This window comes from Schistocerca piceifrons, chromosome 1 (genome assembly GCF_021461385.2).
Source record: "Schistocerca piceifrons isolate TAMUIC-IGC-003096 chromosome 1, iqSchPice1.1, whole genome shotgun sequence".
Taxonomy (NCBI): domain Eukaryota; kingdom Metazoa; phylum Arthropoda; class Insecta; order Orthoptera; family Acrididae; genus Schistocerca; species Schistocerca piceifrons.
The window spans coordinates 1,106,064,495-1,106,087,519 of NC_060138.1; the positions used below are offsets into that span (position 1 = coordinate 1,106,064,495).

Sequence of the window (23,025 nt, forward strand, 5' to 3'; positions counted from 1 at the left end):
GCTGTTAGGAAAGCAGCGGACTGGCAGTGAGAAACTGAAGCTTAGCAGTTATCCTCAAAGCATGCTTCAATAATTCATTATTTGAGTAAGTAATACAGGCAAAAATATGGAGCAAACAAATTTAAATTCAGAGCGTATATATTCACTTTACATTCGTCACTTACTGAGGGTTGTACTAGTGGCCAAAGTACCAATTCTTGCCACTGGGGAAAAAAGAACGTTATATCTAAGACAAAAAGAGAAAGGTTGGCCCTCGGTCTTAAGAAATATAGCCCCAGATCTAATTTTGTGCTTAGTTTTGTGTATGTAATTAATTTCATAATTTATTTTGACTATTCTTAGTTAATATCTTTTGTTATATGTTAAAACAGTAATTGTTTCGTGACTTAGATTCTTTTGTGGACTTATAAACAAATATAAATTGTGTATTAATTATAAAAATTTGGAAGAAGAACTACTAGGATTCTTAAAGTATTTATTTGGCTCCATTAGATAACATATTAGCAAAGCCAACCCTTAATTAATTCCAAAATAATTAACAGGTTTGTCAAAACTATTGTTTGTATAATTGTATCTGTTAATTACATTATTTAAACAAAAAATTTGACCTAATCTTTGAGACAGACAAACTGTTAAAAAAGAGGAATTTTTCAATGTTTTCAGTTAATTGAATGATTTATGTTTTAATTGTAATTTCTGTAAATTAAGCATCAAACAATGTCTAGTTTCAGACCTAGTATTCTGAGGATATATAAAGGCCTGATTTTTGGTCCTGAGACAGTCAGTCCACGGCTAATTTTCAGACGGGAAGTCTGTATCAGTTAAGGTAACAGTAATGCATTAACTTAACAATGTTATTAGTGTAACACAAATATGCCATGTATTAAAACAATGACAGTGCCTGCTCAATTTATTTGAGAAAGAGTTTCACACATACCTTATTATTCTGCAAGAACTCTGAACTGTGTGGTTAGACATTTACTGATCATAGATGTCCAAGAGCAAACTATTGTAGCAGTATGCTTATGTTTGCATGCAAGCTATTAATGAGGCTTATCATTAACCAGTAGTGCACTGGCCGTATAACTGTGTAATACAGGTGGGTTTTGAACAGTGAAAGTAAAGAACTGTGAAACGCAACTGTGCAACTGTCAGCTACATCATTTACAGTAGTCAGTGTTGAACTTCCAATCCCGTTTTTCAGCCAGTATAACATATAACAATGCAGTACACTGACACCAAGGACTACCAATGAAGAAATAAAGTAGGCAAATTTGTTACTGGTCACTTTAAAACAGAGGTTTTGGGAGGATATGCTTCTACCTTCAGGCAAACAACTCTACTTTTGTCTTATAAAGTTGTTTACCTGATTGTGAGAGAATGTTCTCCAAAAATCTGTATCATCCTCCCAAAAGGCATTTGTTGTTATTTAGAAGTTCAGTCTTGGATTAACACATTCTACAGGTTCATGTAAAAACAACTATTTAAAAAAAATGTTGTGGATGAGGTGCAATATTTAGCATCTACCTCAGCAAGGTCTCTCTAGTGAAAAGCCATGAAATCAACTGAGTTTGGAGGCATGGATAGAGCCCATGTGTTAGTGAATAAACAATCAGCTCAACTGCAACTGATAACGAGAGTACATACTACGTTAAAAACTACTGAAAGTTCATGGAAGCAGCTGGATTTGGAAGCATGGATAGAAGCTGTGTGTACATGAATAGACAATTTAAGGTAATTTTCATTTATTGTTCAACCCCAGTTGCACGTTTTTAATTTATGACTGGTTTTGATCATGCAGAATCATCTTCAGATCTAAGTAGTTGCATAAGCAATGCATTTTGTCTATTTAGAACCTTATGTCAGAGTACTTAGATCTGAAGGCAATTCTAAGTGATCAAAATATGTCAGCTATAGTAAGAATAAACAATAAGATAAACTGTAACTGACAATGAGAGGACATACAAGGTTAAAGACAAATATAAATCACTGTAGCATAATGCTTTTAATATAGTCCAAACTTAGTTTTAATTTTATTTGTTCAAGACATACTTCTGAATATGTAGCCCAGCCATGGCACTCACAAGATTTCCTGATAAACAAAAACACTGTATAATCTTTTACTAAACTGCTTCCTAAAAGTTTTACAAACCTGCATATCTGTGAATGTGTATGAGCTTAAACTGAAGGGAAACAGTGAATGAAAAATATGCCTTATGACACTAAAAATTGCATTACCGTGAACAAGGGTGGATTCACGGGGGGAGGGGAAGGGGGGGGGGGCAGGGCAGGGCACATGCCCCCCCTCCCAACGAAGGCAGTCCAACAGTCCAAAACAGAGAGAGAGAGAGAGAGAGAGAGAGAGAGAGAGAGAGAGAGAGAGAGAGAGAATCTCTCTTGGTGTAATCACAATTTTTACTCTCAGGCAGCACGTAATTGTCAGCTTAAAAAATGCAGAAAGCCTGGAATTAATGGAACATGAGTACGACTTCTTGTGTTATGCCTTCATTACTTCTTGTTTCTTTATTGTCAGCATGTATGGTAAAAGTACAATGAAACATGAATATTATTTGTTGTTTCATGATTTTGTAGCAGATAAATGAGCTATGGCATGTTTTACTTGCTATGCTAGTAGAGTGTGAAAAATTTGTATTTACTGGGCTGTATTCAGGCTCACATATTCAGCTATTTTCAGTAAATATTTGATCTCTCTGGATTCTTTTCCTAGTTAGTAAGAAATAGTATTCCCACCAGTTACTTTAAGCAGCTTTATTTGAAGGTTCAGGTTTTGATTTTCCATCATAGACTTCTTACAGCCAGTACATTTGCTGTTCTATTCCCCATGGCATTTCACCAAAGCCCTCTTGTTTGCAAATAGTACCTGATGTCCTGTGAGATGTTTTTATCAAGAACCGAAGTATTTCAGTCAAGATATGGTACTTCACTTCTAGTTAAAAGCCACAATGAGTGATGCATAAGGTACTAATATTATAAATGTGTAAGTAAAATTGTCTGTCAGTCAGTCTACTTTCACATCTGAACCACTGAATTGAATTTGATGAAGTCTGATAAGGAGATAACTTGAACCCTGAGGCCAATCATAGTCTACTTAAAAAAATAAATCAGTAGCAGAGGTGATAATAGTTGTTAATAGTGAATCAAGACAGCAAAAAGTTTGTTGATAATGTACTTTTTTACAATACATCATGCAGGCAATAAAAGCTATGTCAAACTGAAAAGTATGGAACTGTAGATCTCACAAAGATCTACACAAAAGTCTATGAGAGCTTATGCTTATCTTTTACCATTCACCCACAATAACCATTTTTGTGTTTCCATTGCACCTGATGCAGCAGATCTGAAAGACATCACAAAAGTGGTGAATATGGGTGAACCATGAAAGACAAATGCATGTTCTCAAGGAATTTTTTGTAGTTATTTTTCAGGTCTGTATTTTAGTATGACATGAAATTACATACCAAATACGCTGCTGGCAAATCCTTTGCTGTATATAGCAGATTACCTTTAAATGGCTAAACAAACTTTCGTCAAACATATGCCAAAGCAATTCTGATTAATTTAGCCTTCAAGTAAATAAAAAATCTATACATTCGTGTCAGAGCTGTGATGCTACACATATGCAAAGACATTAAACATATTACACCTGACTTTGTGCAGCGGGGTAGCAGAGAGGACAGTGCACACCATGAGCTGAGCTGCTTCAATACTTACTCATCAAAACAATACAACTGATACTCAAATGAAGAAGTCAGTGAAAGCTAATTGAATATATAAACAAATAGATGCTGTTACTAATCAATGGAGAACTTTCACAGATGCTTACAAATGGCACTCTGTTTGTATAGCAATGTACAACTATGTTTTGATCATACAAACTGACCCCATTTTCAGACATAATCTGTAGAATATTACCCTCTGTCAGTGTTCGTACCTTCTCTCGAACATTTGCTAAATCAAATATCGCTAAGACTCCCTACGCCTTAGCTACAAAGAATCAGGTGTATATGAAAATTGTTGTTGCAAAACTTTGGTGATAAGATGTAGAGCATGTTTTGCAAAATGCTGAACCACATAAATTTGTAGCAAATGGATGAAAATGTTAAAAAGTCTGCAGCAGAGACCTATAAAAAATGTGACAGTTGTTGTGCACATTTTCTGTAACAAGTAATAACCGCCACTGTGGAAAGATCTTTCTCAAACTTATGCCATCTAAAGACATAACTTTTGAGTAAGATGGCAGATGATCATTTTCATGTACTGGCATTGATGCATATCCATCAAGATATTGCACATCAATGATGAATGCTGAGGAACTGTTGGCTATCTTCTGTAGTAAACACAAGAGGAAACTTTCATTGGACCATAAGTAATAATGACCGTTATAAAATTACCACTATAATAAAAGTACATATGAGGTGAATCCAAAATTTTCGGGACTGGTGCTGCCATCTGGAAAGTAAGAGTGCTTGTTCTACAAAGTTCACAGGAGAGCTTCTGTAAAGCTTGGAAAGTAGGAGACGAGGTACTGGCAGAAGTAATGCTGTGAGGACAGGGTGTGAGTCGTGCTTGGGTAGCTCAGTTGGTAGAGCACTTGCCTGCGGAAGGCAAAGGTCCTGAGTTAGAGTCTCGGTCCGGCACACAGTTTTAATCTGCCAGGAAGTTTCAGGAGTAGTAGATCTTTGCACCACTAGGTGGTGAGAGCTGCATATCTGATGAGTCAGTGTGCAGAGTAGCATTCAGCTGGGAGGACATGTTGCATGTTCACAGTGATTTCCGTAATACTCTGTTTGGTGTATGGTGATTTTACGATGGATCCATGAACAGAACAGTGCATGTGTATCAAATTCTGTGCGAATCTCAGGAAAAGTGCTACAGAGACCCCTGCAATGATTCAACAAGTGTTTGGGTGACAGAGCATGAGCCTTACATGTGTGTTTGAATGGCATGCTCAGTTCAGTAGAGACGCTGAAGATGATGCTCACACTGGAAGGCCTGTTGTCGAGCTTCAACAGCTGGTTCGTGCGGATTGACATCGAACCATTCAAGACCTTGCGGATGAAGTGAGTATTGGTTATGGGACATGCCAATGAATGTTGACTGATAAATTTGGCATGCATCATGTCACCGCAAAATTTGTGCCAAGGATCTTGACTGCCAATCAGAATGCACAGCATATTGAAGTGTGCACAGACCTTCATCAGACCACATCTGATGATCCAACCTTCTTGTCACTGGTTATCACTGGTGATGAGAGCTGGATTTATAGTTATGACCCAGAGAAAAAGCAACAATTGTTCCAGTGGAAGAGCCCGGGCTCTCCAAGATCCGGAAAAGTGAGACAGTTGAAGAGCAAAGTAAAGAGCATGATTATCGTTTTCTTTGATACCAAGGGAATTGTGTACAAAAAGATTCATCCCACCCAACCAAACAGTGAATTCTGCATACTACTGTGTTGTTTTGTGACAGTTCCTTGAAAACGTGTGGCAACGATGCCCTGAACTTTGGCATCAAGGGTACTGGCTGGTGCATCATGACAACGTGCCCTGTCACACGTCCTTGCTCACCAGGACCTTTTTGGCAAAAAACAACATGGCGATTGTGCCCCACCTATCGTCCTCGCCAGATTTGGCACCTTGCAACTTCACACTATTCCCAAAGCTGAAACTAAAGTTGAAAGGTTGTCTGTTCGACACACTAGAGAGGATTCAAGAAACAGTGCTGGAAGTGATAAACACCCTCAAAGAACAGGACTTCCAGAAAACATTTAACCAGTGGCAGAAGTGCTGGGACTGGTGTGCACGTGCGGATGAGAACTACTTTGAGGGTGATGGTGACCATTAGTCCAAAGGTAAAGTTTTCAACAGATGGCAGCACCAGTCCGGAAAATTTTGGATAGCACGTCGTATCTCTAATATCTATGTCTTGCATGATGATGACTGTTAATGAAATTAATTTCTAATAAGTAATATACAGTGTGATGCAGCTGCCCTTATGTATGTGTTTAATGCAACTCAAAACACCTTCAAATACCACACAGAAGATTTTCAAATTATCTCACTCATTATGCACAAGCTATTTGTCCTACAGGAAAATTAAGCTGGACTTTTTTGGTGGGAATTTACTGTAGGTAAATTTTTTACTGGGAGACATTTAAAATCACAAAGGCTATTAGGACATGTTCACTCTTCTAATCCTAATGTGCCCCCCCCCCTCTCCTGAAACAATTCAGTATTCACCCCTGACTGTGAAATAAGAACAAAATAATAACCACAGTAAAATCAGTCTGTTTGAAAGTGCACATCTTTGCAATCAAAACCAACTGCTGGGTAACATTCGATATTGTGTAGCTATACTCCGTGCATTTTAATGTACTTGGACCCTCACCAGTAGGTAATCCACAATGTAGTTGAGATGTTAACACTGAAGCCTGTCCCATTCCATGACAGCAGCTCTCATGAGGTCATCTAGAGCGTGAGGAGGGTTCCTGCAATGGCACACTGCAAGCCTGAACTGGTCCCAGTCTTACTCAGCTGGGTTCTTTCAACCATCATTGTAGGTAACTCCATTTCTTTGATACACTCCTCTTGGAGGAAGGTGTTCAAGAAATGGGAGTGGTGTGTTCATGCACCATTAACTTACAATATGAATCCATCACCAAAATGTTGACAGTTTTGCTGGACAATAGGTCAGAATGATCCTGTCCTGATACTGCATAGCAACGAGTGTTGTCTGACATATATAAATGATTGTGACATATGTAAATGATTGCATTCTGCAATGTGACTGGTCCACCTCCCTGCTGAATCTGTGGAAATGGATATTTGAGATTTGCATCAGTACCTAGCTCTCACTGAACCTCTCTACAATGACCATGATATATCTGTCAGACAGATCTTGCACTGATCCACTTTCCATTCCAGATGTTCACTCACAAACCAACTTAATGCATTGCAGTGTTGGAGATATGTACTGTTGTCTGTACTAAATACCTAGAGGCCAAATCAACTGTGTTGTGATGGTTTTGAACTTTCTGGCTCATCACAGTCCTTGCAGTTGGCTCTAACAAGAAGTGCACAGTTCTGTAGCATTCCCTTGAGGTACATACATACATACTTTCCAAGTAGCAGTCATCACCCTGAGTTCTTGGCAAGGCTGATCTTCCATGTTGTTATGTCTCACAGCAGTGATGCAACTTCAAATAACATCACAATGGTGTACAGCAATTTGATGGGAAACTTCCCATGCCGACACTTTGTAACCATGGGTACTCAGTCTAAACTTGAAATGATCATTAGTGTTGTGTTAACAGACTGAACAGTGTACAGAAGCTTCAATAGACACACATCATGCATTATTGAACTGTACTCAAAACTACACACGTGTCTGTATGCAATGATTTTCTGTGGTCAAAAGAGTATTGGGAAAGAGGGCTGGTTCCAAGCTATGCAGGTCATGATGGTGATGCAATTTTTTGTGCTGTTTATAACTGAGCATGGAATCATAGATACTGTTTGGAATGTACACACAAATGACAATATAATGCTAGTCTTTAATAATTTTGACAGACTAAGAAAATATCAGTGCTGATATGAAGTGAACTCTAATTTTCCTCGTCTGGTTTAGAAGTCTGAAAAGCCATTAATGAAGCATTCTATTGAATGTCTCTTTAAACTGCTTGGTAAATTGCTCAAGTGTTGACTGTGGAATTTAGAGCGGATGTGATGAGAATAATGCCGTTAATTGGTTGCATTATACATTGGACACAGTGTGCATTTGAATTCAATTTCTCACTCCATGTTATCGGTACTTGTCTGCTCTTCCTATTTATTGCCTGACTGGCTGTCTAGGTGGTGTCTATAATCTTCAGGTACAGCATTTCACGATGGCAGACAACTGTCTCATTGAAATAATGTGCTGTTTCATCATCATCATCCAATGTTATTCCTAAAAACCTTGCAAGTAGTTATTGGGCCAGAAAAGGCTCTGTTAAGTCAATGATTGACAGCTGAGAGAGTTCAACTGAAGAAACATACTGTCATCCAATCATCATTTGTTCTACAAATGTCAACATATTCATAATCATCAGTCTACTGTATCTTTTGATGGTACTCCTCCACTCCAACACTGCCATGATGAAGCTGTTTTGATCACTTTAAAGCAATGCTGTACTAACTTCTTTGGAACCTAAACCTGATACACCACACTACATTTTCTTGTCCCATGTAAGTAATGTAACATGTAATGGTTTTGTTTTTGTTTTTCCCTGGAATGTTAATGATGATTTGCTTATCAAGTGAAAGAATGCCTATGCTAGCATGGTTATAAGTGAACTAAAGTTAGTATTAACAAAATTTTGGATTATTTTCATCAAAATTTCTTCAGTAAAACATGGCATCTATTTGGATGTGCTCCATAGATATTTCATACATACCTAGCAAGCAGCCTGTCAAGTTGGCTGATGTCAAGATCACACTCAGCCTCGCTCAACTCTCGACTGTCAGAGAATCTGGAGGGAGGCTGCAGATGGTACACAGAGGAGCTGCCGTCATCCTCAGCAGAATATGACTCTACACTGTTGGTTAACAAAAGTAATTCTAATAACTGTCTGCATCAGAAATATGATATGAGGTACAAATTTATACAATCTGAAGTATTTTAAAATGCTGTTTCCTGACATTAATCTTAAGGGAGTAAAATTAATCTCCTACACTTAACTGCACAATACCTTTTTAGTACATCACAGCACATGCTCATAATCAAACAGAATGTAAGAGTTTTTTTGTCATCAGTAATTCTTTCTTCAATATTTTTGGTAGTACATCACATTAAAAAAAATTATACATAATATTTTGTATTCTAAACTGGCTTTTCTACTTTAAAGCAAGAAATTCTGTAGCACTGCTTAACTGTGTCTAGTTTGGTAATTATACCAGTGTAATGGTCTCTGGGCACACAGTCATTCTATACTAATTTCATATTTCATGTAATTGCTTGATATTAAGCAAAGGCGCAGGAGGAGCTGAATGAAACAGAAGAAAATTTTCGACCCTACAGAAAGGAAAGACTGAAGGTTAAGGCAATAGTTTCCACACAAAATAGAAATGTAAAAGATATCTAGCAAACAAAATACTTACAAATGAAAAATGAAAATAAGAAACACTTATATCTTGTGTTCAACACTAAGATCTGTGACAGCGTAGTCATAAGAACAACTGAGCTTCCAAATGGCATAACAAAAAAATGAGAATAGAATATTATTGGAATTCAAAGCCTACTTTGATATGTTATGCTGTTGGCCTATAAAGATTCAAATGACAGTATGCTTTAATCTGTGAAGTATTAACAAAGGAAATCTGAGCTGACATGAAGTAAATGAAAATAAAATAAATACAATGAATATGAGTAATTTTTCTGCACCTGATTGAAATATTCTTTGAGCCTTGATATCAATGCATGCACACTCATTCATAATATCTGGCAAGATAATGACATATTTAGTGATCAGAAGCAATGCAGCACCATTCCAGTTTAAGAAATGCATCTGGAAGAAGTGTGTGTGTTACATAGGTATAACACTTTTTATCTTATAGATTAAATATCTGTAATTTAATGTTATAGAACAGATTGAGGAAATTTGTGGCACAAAAACTGATAGAAGAGCACCTGTATTTAGGTTAAAACAGGTATAAGATAGATAATACCTATTAAAAGAATGCTTCATGATGTGCTAAAGTACTGGGAGAGAAATAAACTATTTTCAAGTCAGAAGGCATATGACCATGAACCACATGGCCAAATATGGAATGTTTAAGATGCAAGGAACACCACATGAGCTGCGTATAAATGTAGAGAAAAAGATCAAGTTGGTTTGAAATGAAGAGTGGAAAGTACCAAGTATACTACGCGCATGCGTGTGCCACCTCTGCATACTAGCATGACCAGAGAGGTAAGTCATTTAATAGTCTTCTGAAGTTTCAGCAAAACAAGTAACAGTGGCTGGCATTCTCAAAGAATTTCACTCCACTGCTAATGGCAGTTCTTTATGAGACATTCATAATTCATAAAAATAACTGAGAACAGATTTCTCATACCAAAAATTGTATAGTTTGCCAAAGATTCAGAAATTGGATACTCCACAAAGACTGATTGTAAGCATTACACATCTTTTGCCTACCCTATGCCTAACTATTCAGTTATTACAGAATGAATTTTCACTCTGCAGCAAATGTACACTGCTTTGAAACTTCCTGAAACACCAATGTAGAGTGAAAATTCATTCTGGATACAAACCATTGGCTGTGGCTAAGCCACTTTCTCCTGCAATATACACACATCAAAAAAAGTTTTGCATCATGCTAGTTCCCAGAACTCCTGAAGATAGATGTTGACTGTGGATATTATCACAGACACAGTCCCTTTGACTGTTCAGAGATGTCACTAAACCCACCCAAAGATGTAAACAACTATGCATGAGCAGTGCCTATTAGATGGAGGGCGTCCAACAGCCAGTCAGTTCCAGTCATTCCACCAGGAAGGAGGTGCATGACTCGTCTTGTCTGTAGTTCAGCCATGCCTAGATAGTCAATACCACAGTTTGATCACATCCACACTGTTACTTCACGCCAGGAAGGGCCCTCAACAAGGGAAGTGTCCAGGCATCTCGGAGTGAACCACAGCGATGTTGTTTGGACATGGAGGAGATATAGAGAGACAGGAAGTGTTAATGACATGCATTGCTCAGGCTGCCCAAGGGCTATTATTGCAGTGGATGACTGCTACCTACAGATTATGGCTCACAGGAACCCTGACAGCAATGCCACCATGTAGAATAATGCTTTTAATGCAGCCACAGGACGTCGTGTTACGACTCAAACTGTGTGCAATAGGCTGCATGATGTGCAACCACTCCCGACATCCATGGCAAGGTCTATCTTTGCAATCAAAACACCATGTATCACAGTACAAACGTGCCCAACAACATAGCAAATGGACCACTCAGGATTGGCATCATGTTCTCTTCACTGATAAGTGTCGCATACACCTTCAACCAGGCAATCATCGGAGACAGGTTTGGAGGCAACTCGGTCAGGCTGAACGACTCAGACACACTGTTCTCTGATGTTTTGGTGTGGCATTATGTGGGGCTGAAGTATGTTGCTGGTTGCCATGGAAGGCACCGTAATGGCTGTACAATACATGAATGCCATCCTCCAACTTATAGTGCAACTATATCGGCAGCATATTGGCAAGGCATTCATATTCCTGGATGACAGTTTGTGCCCACATCATGCACATCTTGTGAATGACTTTCTTCAAGATAACAACATTGCTCGACTAGAGTGGCAAGCATGTTCTCCGGACATGAACCCTATCGAACACACCTGGGATAGATTGAAAAGGGCTGTTTATGGATGACGTTACCTACCAACCAGTCTGAGGGATCTGTGCTGATTCGTCGTTGAGGAATGGGTCAATCTGGACCAACAGTGCCTTGATGAACTTGTGAATAGCATGCCACGATGAATACAGGCATGCATCAGTGCCTTGATGAACTTGTGGATAGCATGCCATGACAAATACAGGCATGCATCAATGCCATAGGACGTGCTACAGTGTATTAGAGGTACCAGTGTGTACAGCAATCTGGACCACCACCTCTGAAGGTGTCATTGGATAGTGATACAATATGCAATGTGTGGTTCTCATGAGCAACAAAAAGGGCAGAAATGATGTTTATGTTGATCTGTATTCCAATTTTCTGTACAGGTTCTGGAACTTTCGGAACCGAGGTGATGCAAAACTTTTTTTGATGTGTGTACTTTCTTCCAGAAGTGCTACCCCTGCAAGGTATGCAGAGGAACTTCTGAGAAGGAGGAAGGTAGGCGAAGAGGTACTGTTAGAAGTAAAGCTGTAATGGCAGGTTGTGAGTCATGATTTGATAGTTCAGCTGCTAAAGCACTTGTCTGTATAAGGAAAATTTACCAGGTTTTACTCCTGGTCTGGCACACAGTTGTAATCTCCAGAAAGTTTCATATCCAATTATCATCTCAGGACACTATGCTAAAAAGACAGAAACAGTTTGTTTTTAATGTCCAGATCATATTACTTAATGTGGTTTTAGTTCATAAGACGGTTAACAGATTTACGATTATTAGTGACGTCTTTAAAGGGCATTCACTGTCTCTGCTAGTTACTTCCTCCGGAATACTTATATGGAAATCAGTCAGATGGTTTGACTCAAGTAACTCCCTCTGCTCAACTGTCAAATTTTACATCAGATGATATATATTTTCATCGTATGGTATAAGCAGGCGAATTTCTACATCTACACTCTGCAAAGCATTGTGATGTGCATGGCAAAATGTACTTCCCATTATTCCAGATATTTATCGTTACATTCATTCATGTTGTGCAGGAAAAATGATTGCTTAGACACCACTGTGCACACAGTAATTAGTCTAATTTTGTTCTTGTGATCCCTACATGATTGATATTGTAAGGCTACTGTAATTGACATCCTTGCAAGTGGACTACCTAGCAGCAGGCACACTCTGGCAAGCATTAGCTTCTAAAACTTTCTGCTGTCTCCTACCTTTTCTAGCGGATAGTGCATTGTCATGTCACTATGACAATGCGAGTCAGTAGCAAGAGAAATAGTAAGTAGATTTGGTCAAGTGAACATATAGTGATGAGCTGTGAATAAGAATACATGAAGTTGGATTTTAGTGTTTAGTAGTGCATTGAGGGAATTATTTCATTGGAATAGGATTGTTGACTCATTTGCGGCTTTTTTGGAGTGCATGAACTTTAAAATATGTCTGTTACTATCAAAATGAATGACTGCAAAATAGTCAGAAGTGTCTTAATTGTTTGAAAACATATAACTTAATAACTAAGATGTCATCTTTTATTTCAGAGGAACCTAGCCATCCTTCATGATCTTTTTGTAGTAAATGATTTCAATTATACTATGTACAGTTAGGCTGCATTTAAGTTTTTAGTAAGATCATTGCTGAAGTAAGCCTATCCCCATAGTTCTGTTGCCAAACATTAGGAACGCAGTCAGAGATCTTAAGATTAAAGGGGTGAGAGCTTTACAAGTGGCATACCATACCATGGCACAATTTTCAGATTTAATAAGCTTGAAAATGAACTGGACTGAACTGTGTAAGCCAACAATAGGGTACACACCAAGCACACAAACAACAGCGGTTCCTGACAGGAGTTGGAGAAGTGTCATATGTGTTGAAAAGTAAACACCATCATCAAGCAGAAAAGAAGATGGATTACAATAGTATGAGACATCACATCACAACATGTCAATGACAGCAGTGCAGCAAGCTACATTCTCACGCAGAAACATGAGTGAGTGCCACAAAAGAATAAGATTTACTAGTGTAATGGGTTGCATATGACACTGCTGTTGTAGGCATTGTTGAGTATAAGTGCACCTTGCAAGTGTGCTGTGAAAAAACTAACTAACCATGTCAGAAGGTGAGAATAATGGTAACGAGGGTAAAGTAGTAAAAGTCACGGAGGAACAAGCTGAGACAGGTAGTGAACAGAGCTAGAATTCATATAAGCAGGGAGCGGGAATGAAAAAGGTAGAGGCAGATTCGGGAACCACAGAAAAGTCAGAACATGTTCAACAGTCTTGTCTAATAGTTGAAAGACAATAAGGTAGAACACATACCTACACAGACAATTACTGGAGACCAAGGGCTCCAGTAGTAACAAAAATGGATGAAAACAGTAAATGCGTTGAAAGATAGTTGAGAACACTAGACAACTTCACAAAGAGATGAGAAAAACATGGTTGAAATGAGACAAGTAGAAACTCAGTAACTTCAGTAAATGGAATGAGTGGATCAAAATATGTGAGGAATGGAGTCAGATGTACGAACAAGACCTCCTGCACATTAAAGCAGTTGCGATGGTTTGCACCAAAAGTTATAGCTAGCTCAGCATACAACTAATCTCAGCATAGAATGAAGCAAAAAATATAGCAAAAAAGATAACTGAAAATAGTGAAAGAAGTGAGACACAAATCACATAGGTCAAGCTGGAATTAATGACGATGGTTAACACAGTAACAACTAATAATAGTAACGTGCAAACCTCATAAAGGGTATTTTACAGAGAGAAGCCAGAAACCTCAGTATGGTAGCAAAGAACACTATATTAATGGATATGGTAGGAGAACAAGTGCAACAGATCCCAATGAGGATGAAGGCTACAACCAATGGCAAGAAGAAAGAGTAGCCAACTGCGCAGATTCCATGAATTTGGACAGAATGATGTATAGTGAGTCTGAAAAATCGTTTGTAGAGAAATATTGTTCATCAGTAGTTCAAGAAGAGGTCAAGAATGAACTGACACTTGAGTATATGAGGTCTGTTCAACAAATTCTGGAATTTTGTCCACAAAATTTTTCTATGCTTACCTTTTATTTATTCTCTCCCCCACAACTGACACATCACTCCCAACATAATTTCCATTTCTGGAAGCAGACTTGGTATACCTCTTGCTGGATCATGGGAAGGGCTGTCCGTGAATTTTCTTTTATCTCATCTATAATTGCAAATCTTCATCCATTCAAAGGGGTTTTCAACTTCGGAAATAAAAAAGAGTCTGCAGGGGCCATGTCTTGAGAGTACGGAGGTTGAGGCAGCACACTGATGTTTTTTGTGCAATTGTCACGCACCAGCAGGGATGAATGTGCAGCTGAGTTATCATGACATGAGACCCATGAATTGTCTCTCCACATTTCATGCTGCTTCCTTCTCACATTTTCTTGCATGTGTCACAACACATCCCAATAGTACCATCAAGTAACATTCACTATTAACTAATCCTTCAAAGTCAAAGAAAACTATCAGCATGGTTTTGATATTTGATCTGACCTGGTAGGCCATTTTTGATCTTGGAGAACCTTTCCCAACCCATTGTGAAGATTGAACCTTGGTCTCAGCATCATAACCACAGACCCACATCTCATCACCTGTTATGATTCTCTTAAGGAACATCTCATTCTCATTTTTGTGATCCAAAAGCTCTTCACAGATTGCAAGGCGAAGGTCATTCTGGTCTTGACTCGAGCCGTGGGACAAACTTGGCAGCAACACGATGAATTACAAGATACTGTGTCAGGATTTCATGACATGATCAAACTGAAATGTTATATTCTTTTGCAATCTATCAGTCAGTCAGTCTTCGATTAGATACACAATTTCTTTGATATTACTGGCAGGAGTTGGTAGATGTTGAAGGGCATCCAGAATGAGGGTCATCTTTAACTTCTGTCTGGCAATTTTCAAACATAATAACCATTTGTAATACTCAGTATGGCTTAAAAACTCATTACTGTACACTTCCTCCATCATTTTGTGTGTCTCTGTAAAGGTTTTCTTGATTTTCATGCAAAACGTAATGGAGGTGTGTTGCTCCTCTAACTATGCCATCTCAAAATTCACAAACTATGTGACACAACACTCTACTCAATACAGCATTGAACAATAACTAACAGACAACAATGAAACCTCTGGCAGTTACACATTACCGTATTTACTCGAATCTAAGCCGCACTTTTTTTCCGGTTTTTGTAATCCAAAAAACCGCCTGCGGCTTAGAATCGAGTGCAAAGCAAGCGGAAGTTCTTAAAAATGTCAGTGGGTGCCACCACAACTTTGTTCTGCCGTCGAATATATGTAGCACTACACAGGCATGCTTTGTAGGGTGCTGTTTGTAGGCACAAAGATAAATACTGGCGCCAAAACCTTTGTGTCAGTAAATAAATTTAAAAAAAAAAAGGTGGAAAACAAGCTTTTTTTTCTCCGTGCCGAGTTTCGACCACTGCATTTTCATACATTATCCAACGAAGTAAATACTAATTCCGTATTGTTCATCTTCGAATGTAGTAGCATTTCAATGTACTACGAAAACCCGACTGGCAAGAACGTTTAGGATGTTTGTCAATATGGCCAACTCTACGTTCTGAATTTTTTCCTATCTGTGAGAAGAGATGGTTGCTAATACGAACTTTTATAAATTGTGAATCACATGCAGTATTCTCGTCACCATAAGAATAATACGAATATAAACATTTTGCCATGTATTGTTTCGTGTTTGCTACTATCTCATTTAAATCCTGTCTGCATAATAAACCACAAAACTAGAGTGAGACAACAGCAAACGCGGAAGAATATACATATCATGTCATGTGTATATTCGTATTATTCTTATGCTAAACAGTGATACAGTCAGAAATGAAGCGAAGCAATTGACTAGATTTTTAAATCTAAGATGACTCCAATTTCTGTGCAGAATGTAATGTACTAAAGAGGCGCCTGCAAAGATTTTCAAACGGAGAAAAATTTTTGCTAAACTCTCGTTCGGAACATCTTCTATCATACGCAGTCTATTATTTGGTTCTTGTTAGTCATTATCAAAGAAAGCAGTAGTGCAAGTAACAACAAGTAGCAGTCTCCTGCCATTGTTTCGCTAATGAGACGATTCCTCTCTCTCTCTTTTTCTTTTTTTTTTATTTGTAAGCGGCGGTAGCGCGCTCAAAAGCAAGCCATGCCGTGATCGGCGACAGGCCGTAAATACGCAGTATCAGAGTACGACAAACAATGCATGACACAGTACAGTAATGCATTTTCAGCGTAGAGTGACGTAAACACCTATAACAAAGAAAACTGCGCTTATCAGATCAAAGAAAAATAAGCAATCAATTCAAACCAGACGAAGCACGTGAAAAAGGAAGGGTACCCGTATAAATACGGACGGAGCGCCTGACGCATAGCAATGGCTACCTGGTAAAGCTTAACTGCTAAGCTTATGACTCGAACCAAACTACTGTAGCTGTATCGTCATTCATTCGACCTAAATTGTCTCATATTACAGTGGACCAACTTTGTTTCGATTTGGAGATGCTGCCTAAAACTTTTCTCTCCCCTTGAATTTCGAGTCTCAAATTTCAGGTGCGACTTAGATTCGGGAAATTTTTTTTCCTTGATTTCAAGTCTCATTTTTCAGGTGCGGCTTAGATTCGAGTGCGGCTTAGACTCGAGTAAATACGGTAAACGCAGGTGTGTGCAGGGATGCCAACAACATATCACTCCGACACACCATTGGCGCAAACTTATGAATATTCCAGAATTCTTAAGAGACCTCGTATGATAGACAGCTAGATGGGTTGTTAGTTGGTTGTCTGAAAAGTTGCTAGAATTAAACAGATGTTGTGACATGCCAGTTGGAGAGAAAACATTAACAAGATGGCTAATGAACAGTGTGTTGGTGCGATATGGAGACAGGTTAAAATATGCCATTTTTAGGCCTCTCTACAAAAAGGGGGACACCACAGATGTCAATAATTATCAGCCAGTATCCTTGCTTACAGCAAGATGTGTGGTTCTCTTTTCCCCAAAGGTCTCTTTAATTTTCCTGTAGGCAGTATCTACCTTAACCCTAGTGATATATGCCTCTAAATCCTTACATTTGTCCTCTAGCCATAATCGCTTAGCCATTTTGCATTTCCTGTTGATCTAATTGTTGAGACGTTTGTACTCGTGTAATTTCTTAGACTTTCCCGGCGATTTGATGACAACTCGTGGAAATCGGGTTTTCTGCCGGATATCAGCGTCTTCCAAACATGATATTTCGACATCATTACTTGACGTCTTCATCAGGTGTGACCTGAGACTGGCTGCTTGCTGGACCGGGTCGCATATTTATGCCTCCCCGGTGCCTGGTGTTCTGTTTCCCGTTCCCTAGTTGGTCCGCGTGGGTCGGTCCGCACCCGCGAACCGCGCTATCCTGCCGCTCTAGGTGTTCCCTATTCCATCCGTGCCCACTCTGGCCACCTCCAACTGCGGTCGTGGCCTCCTGGTGTTGCCTTCTCGGTCCCCACCCATGAGTGGCGTTCCCCTGCCACTCTGGACGTTCCCTATTCCGTCCGCGCCCGCTCTGGCCGCCTCCATCTGCGGTGGTGGCCTCCTAGTGTTCCCTTTTTGGTCCACGCCACTCGCGGAGGTGGAATTAGTCTATGATATGTATGCATACTGACACAAATCAGTTACCAAATAACAACAAAATAAGTGACACAATACAGAGGCTAAGGTCAGTAAAAAAACCAATGGTGGTAGTATGGTAGTACAGTCGAGCCAGTTAAAGAAAATGTTGTGGTTGATGAAGCGATTATGACTAATCGGGAAAAAGATGACAGTCTAGAAGAATCAAAAAATGTGATTCTAGAAGAATTAAGACCATATAATGCTGAGTCACTGAGTGATCTTGCAATGTTATTTGAAGCAGTCACAGGTGTGCTTGCAGAAAATGAAAATGTGGCCGCAGTTGATTCAGTATGAGTCGACCAATAGGTCTGCGAGGATTTCTTTGCCTCACACTCAGTGTGCACTTGTTCAACCATGTTGTGTGTCATTTTGTATCCGATGTGATTTTCATGTAAAAAGGCTCAGTTAATAAAGTGTTTATTATTGAATATTGTGTCTCTAGTATTCCAACTATGGTGTAATATTGGAGTACCCACAGTGGTGAGCCCATTATTGTGCATTTTCACATTGTATTGGCTTTCCACAGTGGTCATCACCATCTGTTGTGAAGTGTGTTTCCCCACAACCAGTATTCCTCATCATATAAGAAATCAGGTGTCACGTGCAAACCTCTATACTGCAGTACAGTACAGAGTTTCACTGCTAGTACATCAAACATCACTTTCACAACTGTGCACGTGGAACCCCCCACAAGCTGCCTTCCCATCCCCAGGTTATGTTCCGCTGCACTCCCCCCCCCCCCTCCCCCCCCCACTCCTGCCCAGTCTAAGGCACCATTTTGGACACTTCAGCAGGCTATAGCTCAAGCAAGTGGTAATCAAGCAGAATCCTGGCGTCTTGACCCTGCATCAGGCAGTGCAGCATGTGAGCATCTACTCCACCCAACCTGTGTGCTGTTTTCATCCCCCAGGCAATGCTGCCCCATACACTCAGTTTGAGCAATCAAGAGTTTTTCATGATATAATGGCCATGTCCATTCCTACTGTGTCAGTCATATCACCCATGTCACCTGCATTCAGTCATTTGTTTACCTGTCATCCATACCTACCAAGCTGCTGCGATATGTTCAAATGGTTCAAATGGCTCTGAGCACTATGGGATTAAACATCTGAGGTCATCAGTCCTTTAGAACTTAGAACTACATAAACCTAACTAACCTAAGGACGCCACACACATCCATGCCTGAGGCAGGATTCGAACCTGCGACCGTAGTGGTCGCGCGGTTCAAGACTGAAGTGCCTAGAACCGCTCGGCACCGCACCACTGTTGCATGCCATCCTCACTCCATCAAGTGTACTTCCCTTGTCTAGCACATGGTTTTGTGCCCTGGTGCTGCCATAGGCCAGCACCCCTGGCTGCTTCCTTAAGCTGCCTCCCCCCAAAAAGGATAACCCTCTTACATGCTTCATCTTGGTTGACCCTATTCTGGATGCCAGCAGCATTACCAGTGATCATGCATGCTTTGTATGCTTCATTGGACACTTATTTTTCAACCTCTTCAGATTCCTCCTATATTGTTACTGAGTCATTTCCAAGTTTCTCAGAAGTGCTATATGTGGTGCGTCTTCTCCTGAGAGATTGGTACATGACGGAAAATTTCTGATTTCATTTTTGCAATCAGTGAATGTACTTCAGTAAATAAACATACTTTCAAATCATGGCAAGACATTAAGTTCAAATTTGTTGCACTGTGTAATCAAAAAACATGAATAATCAAGATATTTTCAAATGTGTATTTGGAATGATGTCTGCTGGATGGGTTATAACAGCAGTGTTGATGTCCAAAGTCTGTGTGCACTCAAGCACAGCTAGGTGCACCATCCTCTACAATCTGTCTGGCTCAATGTCCGCTGCTGCCATTAGTGGCCAGCAACCCATGCCACTGGACTGTGAGTGTGTGTGTGTGTGTGTGTGTGTGTGACACATGTACTTTCTTTCTTTTAGATGCACGAATAATCTGCAATCTGAATAATCCACACACAAATAATTGGGATTACACTGTACTTGCTCCTATGCCTTCATCTGTTTGATTGTGATTCATTTGCTGAATCTTCATCTTCTTGTCCTAATTTTGCATGTTATGTATGACATTTATGCACTTGAATTGTTGTCAATTTCAGTACTTTTGACAAAATCTGGAAAAGTGTCAGATTCAGTTTCATAGGCAACCTATTCAACTTCTACAAAGTCATTCACTGGTGCATAATCCTAAACCATTGATACAATTCATTGCCAATTAAATGAGATCTTTCAGAAACCAATGCGCTCACACATGATAGCGCAAAGCTATTGTCTAGAAACAAATTTGAGAAAATGTGTATGCTGTCAGCAAGTTTTTGTTTGTTTTCTTCATTCACATTTTCACCAATATCTGGAACATCTTCAATATTCTGAACTTCACATTCTGCTGGCAAAGTTGTAAAAAGGTTGTTGATTCTCTGTCATTTCAAAAGTTCACTTAAACGCACACATAAATAGTGATATGAAACATTTTGATTCAGTTATGTTCACTTTCCAAAGAGCTCTCAATATGGATTTCCCATATTCATGAACAACACTGATGGTTTAGATGGACAACAGACTGCTTTGGCCACTTGACAGTTGACCTTGCTCTGCCAGCCACATAGAATGACTGGTACCCAAGCTGCAGCATGGAAACACAAGAATGTTAATAACACACACACTGTTAACTTTGGACCCATACTGTATTAATAAAAATGTTTGCAGATGATCTTTTGATGTATAGCATTGAAAATACAATTTCCTGTCGTTAACTTTACCTTAATTTTTTTCATAAACTAGGGAGCTTATAGCAAAATGCCAAAACCTGTCTTTCTTTACTTTCAGTATAAAACATCCTTGCAAAACTTGATCAATATTGGTGACCCACATGTCAGATTCGTCCCTTGTTAGTGTTCTTATAAGAACAATAAGGGGACCATACCCTAACTATGAAAAACAGCCCATGCCAAAAAACGCCACCTCCTCCTTATTTCACTGTTAGCATGACACATGATGGCAGACAATGTGCTCCAGGTACTCACCAATGCAAATCCTTCCATCAGCTTGACACACCATATAGCATGATTAATCGCTCCATATCACTAGTTTCCAGTCATGCAGTATCATGTGGCATCATTCTTTACACCACATTAGTATCGCTAATCACTGACTATGGAAATGTGTGGCTTGTGAGGAGTTACTCAACCATTGTACCCTGTTCTTTTTAAGTTCCTATACATTGTCATTGTGCTAGCTGGGGTGCTGGTAACAGTCTGGAAGCCACAAGCGATTCCTTTGGCTGATTTCATGCAATTTTTACAGCCACCCTTTGCAATGCACAAAGGTATCTGTCCATCAGCACGTGAGGTCTACCTGGTCTTGGTTTGGCTTTGGTTGTTTCTTAGCATTTCTGTTTCACAATCACACACCAACAACTGACATGGGCAGCTTTAGAATAGTTGAAATGTCCCTGTCGGATATGTTACTGAGGTGACACCCAATGACTAATCCATGTTTGAAGTCACTGAACTCTTCTGAGTGAACCATTCCACTGTAACTGTTTCTCTACTGACAAGACAATACTCCCCACTACTTTTTATAATGCCAGGTCAACCTCTAATCACACTGAGCAGTCAGTTCCACATTACATCTGAATACTTTTGATCAGATAGTGTAAGTTCATGCACACCCCTGAAACTGATTCTTGTCCAGAGAATCTCGCATGGAGCTTCAGTGTCTGCATCCATGGATTCAATTTTCTTGCAACAAATACTTTACTTGCATTTACAATTAGCCTATCCTTTTGATACATCCTTAAATGTTCCCCAAAATCCTTACTGATTCAGTGTTAGGTAAACCATTAGGATTTCAATACTCTAACCTATGGGGGCAGTTCTTTGGATTTTACACAGATACTTCTGGGTCTCCTGCAGTTATCGTTATTTGGACTGAAGGAGAGTTGCCTAATCTACAAAACCTCATGTGCACCTCACATGCAATACAGCTACCTGTATAGTAGCCTCTAACATGTTGAGCACACCTTATTAATTTAGGGGGACTCTAAGAAGTCACAGTCTAATTCACCACAGAACCTTCACCGTCAACTGAGATCCAGAGGACCGTTATCAGTTCTGAGGATAATACTGAGATTGTAAGCTGTGTCAAAATTTTGTGAGCAAGACCAGTTGCTGGAATGATCCAAGCATGATTTCTGAGCTCAGGCAAAGGGCATCACTTGACTCAATGCACACCACCGTCTGCTGTTGGTTGCAACCTGTTCTCTCGTTGGCTGCCAGAACAGCTTTTCCAGCATGTCAAATGAGGTACCCAGGCATACCCATTGAGTGCACCAGGTGTTCCTTCCCAACCATTGCTGCCACTTCCCTAAGTCAGAACTTTCCTAACTTTTCCTCATGATGACACCCTTCTAATACACATGATTTCACAAGACACTATTTGACTAATATTAATAAAAGCTATTCTATTTTAACAAATGATATTTTAAAGAAATATTAGTTTTTATATTTCATTCCTAAGTGCAGTATATTTATACATTAAACTCCATTACACAGATACAGAATTTGTCAACACTATTATGAATTCAATGACTCATGTGGGCTTGATGAGCATTACAAATCTGCCTTACAGTAGCTTGGAAGTAGGATAAATTCACACACATTTCCTCTTCTAACTTTCTCAAACTTCCAAATGTAACTGTTTTTTTTTTTTTTTTTTTTTTTTTCTTTCTTTCGAATAACCCATTTGGAGGGTACGATGAATCAACTTTGGCTACTCTTCATTGTATTAGATTTCTTCAGTTTCCAAATTTCCTTCATCCTTTTAGAGTGTTGTTCCCTTTCTTCTTGAGTCCACTTTCATTTAGTTATTTTCTTTCTCTCCTGAAATTCTGCCTTTTGAACTGCCTTTT

At 39.2% G+C, this 23,025-nt stretch overlaps 1 protein-coding gene across 1 annotated transcript in view; it reads right to left on the reverse strand.

The window, feature by feature from the left end:
- Positions 1–23,025, reverse strand: part of LOC124777987 (Down syndrome cell adhesion molecule-like protein Dscam2) — a 481,000-nt gene that overhangs the window by 14,452 nt on the left and 443,523 nt on the right. The window contains exon 30 of the mRNA XM_047253558.1: positions 8,453–8,593. The gene's annotated coding sequence lies outside the window, so the exon portion shown is untranslated. The remainder of the gene's footprint in view (positions 1–8,452; positions 8,594–23,025) is intronic.